Raw genomic sequence first — 14,247 nt, 5'->3', positions numbered from 1 at the left:
GTCACAACATTGTACCAATTAGGTTTCTATCTGAAGGGCTTGCATTTCACTAAAGAGACTTCTTCCTCACTTTATTCTAAAACATTTGCTACTTATTCATGAATAACTGACAGACTTTTACAAGCTTTGCAAACAGTGATGAATTGTTAAGGGCGCGAGGGACATTGTGTAACGTCATGGATCTTTTGACGCATGTTTGAGGAATCCTCCAATCTCCCGTGGCAACCATTCACGGTCGCCTAAATGTTCACCCTGAATGGTTTCTAGAAAGCTCTTCCTCTGACCGGCAGTCTCGAGTCAGACTTCCCTCCCCTGTGCCTCTGCCATTCAGCTCCTCCAGAATAGCCAGGCGGCAATTAGCAAACTGGAAGTGTGACTCTGCTGAGCTTACAATAAGAACTACTTCTCTAAACGCTTCTGAAAACGGCTGCAAACAGCATAATGAGAAGCACTGCTGTGACGATGTGCTGATGGCGGCGTGTCAGAAAGAGCAGAAGCTTCTTAAAGAAACAGAGGCCCAAATTTCAAAGCATCAAATTACAAACTCAGATTCCTTCAAAGGTATATTTGATGTAAACAACATAAGAAAAAAAAAAGATGGTAACATAAGGGGCTAATGCGCTAGAGGAGCTTTAACCGTTTCTGTTCTAGTCCGGTCCAGCCAGATTTATCTGGGACAGACTTTTCTCCGTCTTGCATTCTCACTTCAGAGGTGGCACAAGTTGCATGAAGCTGCATCTTGAGCAGGTGCGATGTGATTGACAGCAGACTGCATTCGTTGATTGGCTCCTGATTTATGTCACTGTAAATATTCTTCACATAGACCAGCAGTGGACCAGTGGACGTGCTGGCTGCTATCAGAAAGAGCTGCAAAGTGTGGAGGAGCATAATTACAAAATGAAACACGGGCAGCGCTAGGATTACAGGAGTCAGATTTATTGAAATAGAAAATTGCAACCTTCCAAAAATAATGACCTAAATAATTTTTTTGCCAAAAGTGATTATGACCGAAAAAATTAATAAATCACCCCCTTTTTTGCCAAACATTGATTTAGGCACAAAACAAAAACGGCTTTTGGCAGAAAAGGACTTGACCATTATTTTAGGAAGGTGACAAAATATGAATTTTGGGAAAATTGCTAACAAAATCTTCCTTGTTTTCATTTTTGCTTTAAAATAACTTATGTAACAAGAATGTACTTCCCTGTTGGTTTTTAAGTTTGCAGTTTTTTTAACCTTAGCTAAATAAGTCTCAATTATTTGTGCTTGACACTTCTATATTCAAGATACTTTTCTCAAAGTAAAAGAAAAAAAAAATGTGACGAAATGATTTTTGTGGTGTGGACGAGAGTAATTGTAACACATTGCACAGAGGGAATGTGCCTCACCTGTTAGAGTTAGGTAGTTAAAATATTCTATCAGACATGAGACGACTGTTCAAGAAACGCAATCACAACGAATAGCCACTCTACTCATTTATATCAAAAGGCTTTTCCCACAAAGAAAACTGGCTAGACTCCTACATGCTGTTTCTTTTCTCCTATTTTTGGAGAAAGAAAGGGTTATTTACCTCCAGACTAAAAAGAGTTGCTCAGAATTATTAACAGATTGTTATTATTACATTAACAGAAAGAACATAAAATAAGAGCCCAGATTAGCAGTTCCAACATAGCCCTAGCATACTGCACACTTTCTGCCCAGGCGCGTGCTTATAACAGTACTAAGGGTCTTTTCTGATTGAGAAAGTGCTAAAACGTTTTTGACTGCACTGATTTATTTCATGTCAAAAATGGGAAGAACAAGAAATGCTCAAATTATTCTTCTGGTGGATTTCACTTAAATTCAGCTGGAGAACCTCTTGCCTAACTTTGTAAGAATTGTTCTAGAGAACGAGAGAGCAATAGTGTTGAAGTGCATGTTCACATAATTATTTCTCCACATAAAATCTTATGACTTACATTTCTTTTATTACATTGGGGAAGTTGGGTTGAAATCCAATAACACCGGCAGACATTGATAAATGTGTAATTCTGAAAATCCCTGCTGAGGTTTTTTTGCGCTGCGGAAAGAAATGGATGTTGGGGTGAGCAAACAGGATTACACTGACCTTAATATCTGTCATATAAGGAAAGCCTTAAGCTTGTGTTTTTTTTAGACAAACTTTCAGTTCAAACTGACTAAATAAACTAATAAATAGTACTGTGGGCGAAATAACAACTATAGAACAAATACAAGAACATGTTTGTTGCAGCGGACCTCGTGTTTCAGTAGCTCGTGGTAGTTTCATCAGTTTGTACTCTCAGAAAGTCTGTTTAAACTGGCAAACTTACAACCATAAGGCTTACAGCCCAACATTCTTTGTAGTGAGTTATGGTTGTAACTTTTCAGCTTCATTGGTCGATTACAAGGACAACTTGAAGTTTTTCACTTGAGTATACCGGCATGTTTAGCTGCTTTGTCTACTTCACTGTTATGGATGATGAAGGAAAGTTTAATCTAACTTTGATCTGGCTTATTTTTACTATGATTGTAAGTCTCTACGCTTCCAGAGATGTAAAGACCAGACCTGCGATATTTAATTATTACAATGATAATGCAAGAGTACGTTAGTAAATCAATCTACTTTTGATAATCAGTCTTTGTATTATTTTTAGCTCGGTACGGTGTAGGGTGTTTTTTCCTTCGTCTTCAATGAAAAATCCTACTTCTAAAACTAAATCCTTTCAGAATCACATAGTAGCTTTCTCTGGATGTTGGTCACAGCCAAACTACAAATTGTAGTTTTTGTTTTACCAATTGAAAGGAGCAATCATGCAATGTACTCAATCGTTGCCACACATTTTGATGCTGCTGATCACAAGACTCATCCCATTTCACTTTGGGTCCATGTTTAACACCAATTGAAGCCAGAAATGTAGTAGCTTCGTTATGTAGCGATGAAGCAGCAGGGCAACAATGAAGTGTCAAAGTTTTGCGGGGACGAGGCAATAGGAGTGTAACTATCGGGAAAAAGCAAAAAGCAAAACAATGCCTTTCACAAAACTGCAAATAAGTTATTTAAAAAAAGACAGCTTCCTGCGTACAATTAGCTCGCACCGCTTTACTGTAGCTCTCACTGAAGCGTGTCACAATAAGCAATCAATCAGTTAATTGGTTATCATAATTGCATGTTCAATTAAAATGAGCTCGATAACTTTCGTTGTGGTGATTCATATTTTTCGAGGGGCAGTTTTGTTTACAGGAACATCATAAACCATTTTATTTATGGTTTCCATTGTGTGTGTTTTTCATTTCCATTTTATGTAATGGTTTTGGTTGTTGTGGGTGTATTTTTTTGTTGTTTTTATATCGGGATATTTAAAATATCTTCCAGTTCCAGTGTAAAATGTTCTTCACAAAATTAAAGCTTATTGGTCTTTGAGAGGAAAAACTTGTATTATTGTGCCATTTTCAAGATATTATTTAAAAATCGTCTCTAAACAGCGATATTATTGTTTATCGCAGTAATTACCGGGGCATTTTATCATCCAGTAGAATTTATTATCATGGAAGGCTCACAGTTTTACCAAAAGCTGAAAATATAATCAGTTCTTTAGTAACTGATTATAGCCTAATAGCCTTCTATTGTTAGGAAGAAGGCTAACAAAAAGAAAACTGAAGTGGCCTCGAACTTGTAGATGTTGTCTACACTCCACAGATGACTGTGATAATCGCCAGAAAGCAAACCATGCCGACCACCACCTAACATGTCCTTACAAAGCACTTCAAGAGTTCTTGTAGCCTATAAATCTTCTTTACATCATTACCCTCCGTTTGGGTAATCTGTTTTGGAACCCAGTGCCCCGTATGTTGTTTTTGTTCTTTCCCCCCCCCCCTAATGCAGTCAGATTCATTAAGGAATCCATCTGTGCCAACGAGGACTGGAAGTTCCTTTCCGAAGCCGTCACCCAAAGCCCAGACAGGAGGAAATTAACAGGTCTCTTTGTGTTTGCTCAGTCTGTATTGAGTCATCACGGTGGGGGTATTTTTAGCTGTAGATTCCTGCCTGCCCCCCTTCCATCCTACAGACAGCCCCCTTCATTGTTCATTAGAGAATATCATGTTCTGTGAGAACGGGAGAAATAATCAATGTCAAGTATCAGGCAAGGATCAGAGGCACGAAGTTCGGGAACCTCCTGTGCTGCTGGTCGCTGTGTGTGGCAGCGGTGCAGCATGCTTCCTTTGGATGGGGAGGTTTTCATGGTGTTTTGTCTGCCACAGCTGCCTGGATCAACCATGTGCTCATTAAATGTTGAGCTTACACCCACACTGATACTGTGGCGGCTCAGGTTACTCCTGTGGGAGTACCTGCATTCCCATCCCAGGTCCCAAATAATTGCCCGGAATTAGCTGGAAACCGGTCAACCAGACAAAAACAGCAACAAACTAATAATTTTTAGAATGGAAATGTGCCTGGATCGTAACCTGTGCATCTAAAGCAGTCAGTTTGGGTCCTGCGTCCCTCCCACGAAGCCGCTCTGGAACTGCTACAGTGGCCAAGTGACCCAGTATCCTGTTTGCGAGGCGAGCAGAAATATTTCTGATTGTTGTACATCCTGTCGGCCAGTGATCTGTAGCACATGCAGCTGCCGGGCATTAAGACCCATTTAGCATGTATTGTTTGAACCTAGAAAGGATTTCTGTCACCACTGAGGTCATTTTCAATGCATGTTTGGAGTTGTTTGGTGGAATGAGTGTTAGAATGAGTGCGAGATTATTGCGATTTGCAGTTCACGGTTTACGTTCTCCGTGTGTCTCTTTATTTGCACCATTACTCACTTCCATTGTTTAACTGGAATGAAGTTGTCGCTTAATGTCACTTTTCCTATTAGCACGAAGAGTCTGTGCATGCCAATTGATCCTGCAGTTGTCATAGCAACATGAGCCACTAAACCTCTGCGCAGCTGTTGTTATGGAAGCCCTTAAACAGCTGGGGGGCTATTGAAGCGGAGAAATTGTGGGGGAACAGGTCCTTTGGTCCTCCCTTGACACCTTGACCCCAAATCTCCTCCAACCGAACCAAGATGGATTGAAGGCGTCTGTCTGGAGGTTACCTGTTCCCTTACCAAACCTACATGTAACATTTAGGCAGGAGGTTGTGAATATTCCGGTATTCCTGTTGGTTTTGGGTGTGCAGAGAAACTGAACTGATCAAGTGAGCTTGCCTTACTCTCCTGAGCTTTTCATACAAATGACACGAGCAACTGCATTCCAACCTGCAGCAGGAAGAGGAACATTCAGCAAGACACACATTTCATCTATAAAGCAGCTCCCGTCTTGTGGTTTCTTTAGATTTATTTAACTTCACCTGAAAATATGCAATTAGAATTTCAACTGCAAGTGAAGACAAAATGCCTCACATTTTGTCTTCTTGGAGCCAAGGATTTCAAAGCATTTTATATGGAGTTTATGTGACGGACCAAGATCAAGTGGCTTTCCTAATTTTTTTACTAATTAAATTCAGAAAATTGGATTCGGTCGCCCTGGATCCGATACCCCTAAATAATATGTGGAACAATCAGCTCCGTTCACAAGTCGCCTAATTAAAAAATTCAGTCTGGTTCAGCTGTTTTTAGAGCATATTGGTGGACAAACAGACAGGTTTGTGGCCGTCCACCTGAGCCAGAAATCTGCAATCTTTGCAATTCAAAGAGCTGTTTTTCTTTATCTCCGCTAAATAAAACTAACAAAAAAGTAACAAAAAAGACAACTTGTGTTTTATTTTAAATTTCTACTATAGGGATTTTGTTGTCGTTCCTGATGAACCACCATTTTGTTTGTATTTATGGATTTTAAAATGAAGGAAAACACAAAGCATTTGCAATAATAGGAGGTATATATATATATATATATATATATATATATATATATATATATATATATATATATATATATATATATATAAGAGCACTAATAGTTCTAAAAAACAGTCGTGGTACTTTTAGTTATATTCGGTTATGGATATTCTTTTCAGCTCTGTCATAAAAAATGGAAAAGCTTCTAAAACTTGCATTTGTTATTATATCTATGTTTAAAAGTTCTTTATCATTTCAGTCAAAGCTGGTAAGAGTCCAAAGAGTCTCTGTGGGAATAAATACAAAATACTCCTCACCAGTTCTCAGATTTTAAAATAAGGAGAAATTATTTTTAAAAGATCCAAATATCTTGTATCATCTACCTTCCACTTCACTTTTCGAGACTACTTTCTGTTGGTTGGTCACTTTTATGTACAATGAAGTTTGGGGTTGTAATGTGACGAAATGTGGAAAAAAAAGAAGTCACTGTAGCATAAGTAACCCTAAATAACTCAACAGGGACAAAACAATCCTGGTTGTGACATCTCTAATTGCAAGCAATTAGCATCCAGGCTGCTTATTGGATTGATAGCGATTTCAGTTGGACTTTCACGCCTTCACCTGCTGATGATTTTAATGGATTTAAGCCAACGTGTCGTTTTGTGCCAGAGTGGAAAAAGCAGGACAAAAAAAAAAAAGTACATCCAAATGTCTTTACAATAAACTAACATGCATCTGATTGCTGGCAACAAAAAATTCAGTTGCTCATTTCTGTGAGTTTATGTTGGAGCAGAAAAATGATTCATATAAATAGATATTTAACCCTCGGTGTATGCAGAAGCAACGTTATCCACCCATTTCTAGGCTAAACAACCCCTGAAGGAGAAAAGAAGCAACTTCAGCATCACTCTCCAGACCTTGATCACTTATTTTCACTTGAGAGAGAGAGAGAAAAAAAAACACACATTAATGTTTATTCATCTTGAGTTGCTTTCTCTAGCCCAAATATTCAGCTTGTTTTTCCCCCACACTTTTCCTTCTTTTATATGTTTGATTCATATGCTGCTGAACTCATAGAGACAGCATATCACACACGTTCACGCTGAAAGAATTTTCAGCTCAACTGACATGAATGTGTGTGAGAGGAAGCTGAGCAGCCCACGAGGCCGAGGGAGAACGCACACACACACACACACGCACACGCACGCACACCCATACACACAAACTGAAAGCTGAGCAATTGAGCTTTCCCACAATGTGACCCAGAAATAAACAAACAGAAAAAAAAATCAATATAATCTTAATCAATATAATGTTTAATACATATCCTTTTATCATAAAGTCTTCCAGCAGACAGCTGTCTCCTCCTTGGTAAATGAAATATTAGGCAATTAGGCAAAAGCAGAATGTATTCTAGTATTTTGTTTGTCGCCAAGATATTTTCCTTGATATATGTTTTGCCAAAATAAAAAGATTAAACAAACAACAGTAGTATTATCCCACAAGCCAAATGGCAAAAACCTGATGAATTAGGTTAATGATGAGGTTTGAGAGATTTTTTTTATATATTTTTACTATTTTTATTTGTATTTTTGCTTAGCAAAAATGGAGATGATTCTAGTGACGGCGAACCCTTACATGACCTCGCTGTCGCCATGTGTGTTACATTTATCTGGGTTGCTGAATTGTTCTGGGTTTTGGTGTGTTTGGGATCTTTCATTTGTTAAAAACCCTGGGTTATCCAAGTTGGGATTATGTAGTTGCTTTTGTGAGAGAAATTTAAAAACTCTGAATGTGTCCTTCTTCATTTTACATCCACTTTGTGCTATTTTCCAGAAAAACAAAGCCTCAGCATAATGCTACTTCCATCATGTTTGACAATTAGTGGTGTTCTTCGGTTGAAAGGCTCACTTTGAATCTTTCAGACATTCTTGATCTCATTGGACCATAAACCTTTTTTTCCCCAGGGCATTTGACTTGTCCACATGGGTGTTCCAACAGGAAAACAAACACCAAACTGCTTTTGCGGTGGATGAAGTGGGCAAGCATAAAGTTTCTGTAAAGCTCTGACCTGAGCCTGATTGTAAATTTATGGATAATGCCTAAAGGCAAGTCTGTATCAAGAAAGCTGCTCATCTAAATGAAGCATTTATGTGAAGAAAATATAAAATATCCAGACAGCGAGAGTTTCCCCAAAACTTTTCCCGTGGCTTCAAAAAGTGGTTTCACTACAACTGTAGAACATTTAGCCACGCATTTGTTGGGGTATGTTAGCCAGCATGTATACTTTTGTGCCTGCGTGGATTAAAGAACATACATCATAAACTCAAACATGTTTCTACAAACTCAGTGTGGCATTCATCCCCCACAATGCGTGGATGAAAACCTCAGACCAGCACTGTGTGTCCCCAGGTCCACTTGTGCGGAGGCAGTGCGAGCGACGCAAAGCAGATTCAGGAATGCAAATGTTTCCTCTGCGACTTCTGTTAGGAACACGATGATTAGACCTCCAGCCCCCTGGGGGGAGCCCCTCGGTGCCCTGGCTCCTGCTCTGATTTATTCTGATGTGGACAGGAAGGTCGGCTCTGTCCCTAAAGGGTCATGGATAAGGACAGTTGAAGATTTTGGTGTGCGTGTGTGTATGTGGTAGGTTTCAATAGACGGAGGCGCTTCAGTAGGATCTCAGGCAGGGGTCGGAGGGATGACAGAGGGAGGAAGGGGCTTAGGGAGGACTATGGAAAGGATTATGGAGAGACTAAAATGTTTTCTTTGTGGCTGAAAGAAACCTTAGAAATTCTTCTGCACAGCCCTGCTCACATTTGAGTGTCCTTTTTCCAAAGAAACCACATTGGGGACTTTTCTTTTCCCCTAAACTTTGACTACTGAATCTTAAACCCTAGAAAAATTAGGAATGAGACAAATAGAAATCCCAAAGTTTCTATTTGTATATACACAGTTCTCCTTGATAGTAACTATTCAACTTAAGGAGGTATGTCGTCCCTTACAAAAAATCCCAATTTCCCAAAAATTTTTTACAAAAAAAAAAAAAGTTATTTTCTTCATGTTTTGTAATAAACATGAGCATGTCCAGTTTCTGACATATTTTATTTAAATTTGAGGCAGTTCCACTTACTTTCTCACATTATTTTAGTTAAAAATCCATAAGAATGTCCTAGTTTGAAAACCAATATGAAAATTACCTAAAAATATGTATTTTTACCCCCCAAACTCCCCTCCACAACTTCCCAATACCCTCTTGAGATAATCCAAACTCAAAAATGTTGGAACTGTTTTCTTATAATCTCCACCGCCTCTATTTTAGTCTCCCCTCCTCATCAGCGTGGGGCCTCTGGTAATACCCAGCCACTGCACACACAGAGCAGTCCCCACTGAGATGTGCAGGAACTGGTTAAATACCAACCCTTCAGCGGCTCCGTGCTAGCAGATTGCAGGAGGTGGCAGCGTGCTGTGAGGCCCGACCACACTCCCACTGTTCAAGTGGAGCTCTAAGCGAAAGATCAGGTGTCCGGCCCTGAATGCTCAATTGAACTTAAATCTTTTACATGTGCGCCACGACTTGCTCACCATGTGGCTCAAACGTGGCCAGCCTGGCAACCGCTCAGCCGAGCCTAAGTCTGACTGACCTTCATGTTTCCACAAATTTCATGTGAAAGTTATGGAAATATTTTGGCTTTGATCATTTGATTTACTTTGTTTAAATAAAAATCCACAAACATTTTGAGAACTAAGTCACATGATCCTTTGTTTTATGGGGATAAAGTTCTATCTGTCCGAAGGAATTTTTTTTTTTCTCCTTAAGCCAGAGATGGAAAAATTAAAATTCTGTGGCTTATTTTCGATCTGTGGAAAGCGTTGAATTGCCGTCATTGATCATCACTGTTTTAGATTTCTATACATAATCCATATTAGAAGAAGATAAAAGAAGAGTATTGAAAGCATTTTTCCTGATCTTTCTGCCATAAGTGATCAATTATTTAGTTTATGAGCTGAGGCGATGTAACATGTTGTGTGTGTGGATATGTGATTATGTGTAAGAGAGAAGTTGCTTTAAAACTGGCTGGATTGTGTTTGTAGAACAAAGACAAAATGATTTGGCAGCTGACATTTGAAACTGCGTCTAATATTAGCTATTAGCATAGCTAGCATTACAAAAACATCAGCCTCTGTATCGAAAAAGACTCTCGTGAAGATTTAATTAGGACTGTTGAATATATCGATACCTTTCACAATTACTTGCTCTCTGTGAACCCAATAGCAGTATGTTTAATTGCATTGTTACGTACTTGTACAGATCTGCAAGCCTTGATTCTCGCAGTAAGTCAAAATAAAAGATGTAATTATAACTTATAAACAGGTGAACCTTTGCATCTTTTCACAGGCTGTGACTGGAGATTCGGATGTTTGATGCGGGCCAGCTAAATGTAAGTTATCTGTTACCTTTTTCTTGAGCAATCTTTGATTCTACACTTTACTAACAACATTGTAGTTCGTTCAGTGGCCATTAAATTTACTTTGGACCGCCACTTTTTTTGAAAAGAGCCATTATCTGTAAAAGCTCAATGGCTTACATATGTACAGAATTAAAGATTGTCCTGCTGGAACTCAGTTAAATCAAATTATCATCTCAATCGACGCTGCTGATTTCGTGGTTAATTGGCTCCCTTTGGACTGGCACTTCAGTTTTTTTTTTGTTTTAGCTTTTTTTTTTTATATGATTCAGTCAGCAGCAAACAACACAATATCTACTTTAGCATGAGGGCGGGTGTGATCTCTTTCTCTTAAAGCTGCTACCACTGTTTATTGTCACGTCTTCAAAGTACCTGTGTCATATTTGACGAGCTTAATAGCTGGTGAGTGTCGGTATCGGAATCAAGGGCTTGGACTTTTGCTCTGTCCGGACTGCAGGTATTTCACCTGGTGTTACTTCATGGTCTTGTTTTATTTTTCCTGTCTCTACTGACCATGTGTGAATAAGATGTTAATGCTTTATGAGTAAAGTAATATATACCAACGGAGAACTCCTTCTGTCGCTAAAATCTGATTCGGCTACATTTTTGTTTACATTTTGTGAAGCAGGAAGTTGCGCTGGTCTTCTTCAGAGGTTTAGTGGCGATTCCTTTGGTAGTTCTTGGTGCAGCGCCACCACAGGAGAGGTGAGGAACAGGTTTTTCAGTTGGAGTGGCTCCTTTAACACAGTGCAGTGTGAATGCGAACGGGACGAGCTGAAAATATAACAAATGTTGCAATGTTGGTCCCCAACCGAATCGAGTCGACTATCGGGTGTGAAAAGTTTTTGAGAATATCTATAATATTGCACACCACATTTTAGTCAAAGAAAAATAAAATACTTTTTCTTCTTTTCCTGTTCTGTGACTCAAATAAATAAATAAATAAATAAATAAATAATATCAAAGAAACAATATTTCTTTGATTCAGAAAGGGGGCAAACTTTTAGAATTTTTACTCCCTTATTTTCAGCATATCAATACACCAATGCTTCAACGATTTGGTCTGTTTTAACCAAATCACAAACAGATTTGGTTAAATCAAATCTGTTTGTGATTATTTCTCAGGCAGTAATTGAGTGATTCCTATTTCATTTTTCTAAAGCTATCGTATCATGTAGTTTTCAAATATGTTTGTACATAATAGCTTTAATCAGCATATCCTTCAAGAGAATGTCTCCTCCTTTAGTATTTTATTGTGAGCTGTTTTCCACCTCTGCTCTATTCGGCCAATAAGCAGTCTGTTGAAAAAGTGGTAAATTGTTTTCTTGGAGGATTTGAATATTAATGGCCGTCCCTGTGGTTCAGACTGAATTAAGCCTTCAAATTTAAATGTCTTCTGGTCCCTCATGTTGGCACCTAATTGCAAATTGAAGGACTGAAAGCACACAATTTAAGCTCTGGCTAAATGAGAAGTCATCTCAAAAGAAAATCAGGGATGGGCTTTTTGAGATCCCACAACCTTGTGAGCAAAAATAAAATCAGAAAGCATTTTCATTTTTATTTTTTTTATAATTGTGTACCCCATAAACTTTTGTAGAAAATAAAAAGTGAAAGTAATAATTTTTTTTAACAATGGGGAAGTGTTTATTTGTAATTATTTATAACTGTATGTTTCAGTCATGAGCAAGCTGGATTGATCTATCTGCTTGCCTAAGCATTCATGGTGGTGATGCGGTTGTTGTGCAGGGACTGCTAACATATATACATTTGGTACTTGGAAATAAAAGCTGTCTACCTATATAAAGTCTGGTGATTGTCTTGAATCTGGAAACCCTCCAGTGCTCTCAACACATGGCTCTTTTTTCAACAGAACACAAGTAAACCTCAGAACAAGTGAACCCAGGAGTCCATTCTGTAATCTTAAGTGTCCAACATACTCAGGCGTACTTCCCTTCGCGGAGGTCCACACGTGCTCGATGAGGACTCAAAGTGGACGTCCGCCGAACACGTCTGAACATAGGTCAATTTTTACGGCCGCATACCCAGTGTCCCACAATGAACTGCTTGGCGGGAGAAAGTGTTCGCTTTGGCTGTTTTGTATGTGACACTGAGCTGATAAGGTTGAGAGTCGAGCTCAAGGACGTGCTGCGTGACTGCCACCCTCTGTGCCACACTGACAGGTGCGTGGTGGCCAAGCCTGCAAATACCCCTTTTGGATTGTGGAAAAAGAAGGAATTTGTCACTAGAAATGTAGGCAATGGGTACGCTCAACTAAAACAATCTCTACTGACAATGGACTGTGTTTGCACGGAGTCCATGCGACTCACAGAATACTCACAGTACATGTGTGGGAGTCGTAGCACCTATGAGGACAACCTGGAATCATGCGCTCTGAATGCTAAAGTTGTTTTTGTTCACGTTAACTTTCATCCAGTTAAGTTGCAATTTACAACAAACAACAAAAGCAAATTGAAAAACAGATTGCAAAGTCTTGTTGTCTACAGCCTGAACTATGTATTGTGTGAATTTGGACAAACATAGAGTGTTACAGGCATATTTTCAGAACCACTCCTTTAGATTCTTTCCTGGAAACAACGTCCTACTTTACAGTATATGACATATCTTTACTAAAGTCAAGCTATCTCTGCTGTTCTTATGCAACGTAGTCTTTTAACTCAAATGTAATTCAGTCCTTAATGCTAATGACTCTTTAAATTGTATTTTTTGACTTCAAACTTATAAGACCACGTAGACAACGTACGGCTGTCTTTGGTTGATAGTCAGAGGAGGCCTTGTAAACTAAGGCATTTGTGTTTTCCTCCACACATTCCCAAATAATCACACAGCTTGTCTCCTTGTCCTCTCAGCCCCCAAGTGTTCCCCACTCTTTCCCTGCGTCTCCTCTCAGAATCTCCACCATGATTCTCTGCCAAGGATTGTTTTACGCTTAATTTTGTTAGACTTAATGAGATTTTACTAATTAAATCTCCTCCTGGTTGGAGACCTTCACTTCCTCATTTCCTAACATAGCCCTTCCCCGCCCCCCTTTCCAGTTAAAATCACTCCAGCTTTCTGAGAGATTGCTCAGCAAGCTATTTTGCACAACTAAGCGTCCTGCTTTTCCTTTAATGAGTAACAGCAACAGTGAGTTGTAAAAGGCGAGGCCAGTTCCATGGTGGGATTCCTCTTTTTGTGCCAAGATGCTCTGGTGATCTTGTGATTGTGGCTGCACTTTCAGATCTGATTTGGTTAGGAGAGATAAGAAAACATTATGAGCACAGTAGGCTGACCAAAACTAAAATCTACATCAGGTCTGGTCACTACACTGTGTTTGACACTGCATGATTCAGTTTATGTGCCTTAAATGTACTTTTATTGAAGCTTGTAGCACACAGGTGAGATATTGTAAAGCTACAATGTTCTACATCCACGTCTCTTTTAATAATCCCTGCATTAGCCGAAGGCCAGTGCTAAAAGGGAAGTGCTGAAGGGTGGGATCAAATCACTTCAAGCAGTAAGGTCTCGGAGATCGCCGCTGACAACAGCCGCTTGCTCTGCTATTGTGGACACCCCTGTGGGACTCTCACACCGACTATTGTGGGAGCTAGCCTCCTGCTTCCCCCCTTTCAGTCCTGGATATCCAGTGCCAGGGCTCAGCGCCTCGGCCAAAATGTCCATTATGCACCTCCTCACGTACCCTTTTATTTTTGTGCATACTCATACACGCCGCTCAGTACAAGAAGCATCTATGCCGTGGCCCTCTTGTTTGCGTGAGCAGGCAGAGTGGACTCCTTTCTTCTTGAAGGCTCATGCCGATCAGGTTTCTGTCACCTGTCATTCAGCTTAGCAGGCAGGGAAAGGATGGTGGGCAGTAGGAGGGAGGGGCTGGGGGTGCCATGGCAATATGGCACCGTGCCAGCACCCTGCCTGTTGTTTCAGCTTAC

At 39.6% G+C, this 14,247-nt stretch overlaps 1 protein-coding gene across 1 annotated transcript in view; it reads left to right on the top strand.

Moving 5' to 3' along the window:
• LOC122845293 overlaps nt 1-14,247 on the top strand; it is a 106,656-nt gene that overhangs the window by 20,686 nt on the left and 71,723 nt on the right. Inside the window, exon 2 of the mRNA XM_044141499.1 lies at nt 10,234-10,276. The gene's annotated coding sequence lies outside the window, so the exon portion shown is untranslated. The remainder of the gene's footprint in view (nt 1-10,233; nt 10,277-14,247) is intronic.

This window comes from Gambusia affinis, linkage group LG15, assembly GCF_019740435.1.
Source record: "Gambusia affinis linkage group LG15, SWU_Gaff_1.0, whole genome shotgun sequence".
In the NCBI taxonomy this organism is placed as follows: domain Eukaryota; kingdom Metazoa; phylum Chordata; class Actinopteri; order Cyprinodontiformes; family Poeciliidae; genus Gambusia; species Gambusia affinis.
The sequence above is the reverse complement of the archived record's forward strand: the minus strand, read 5'-3'. Positions and strand labels throughout refer to the sequence as shown.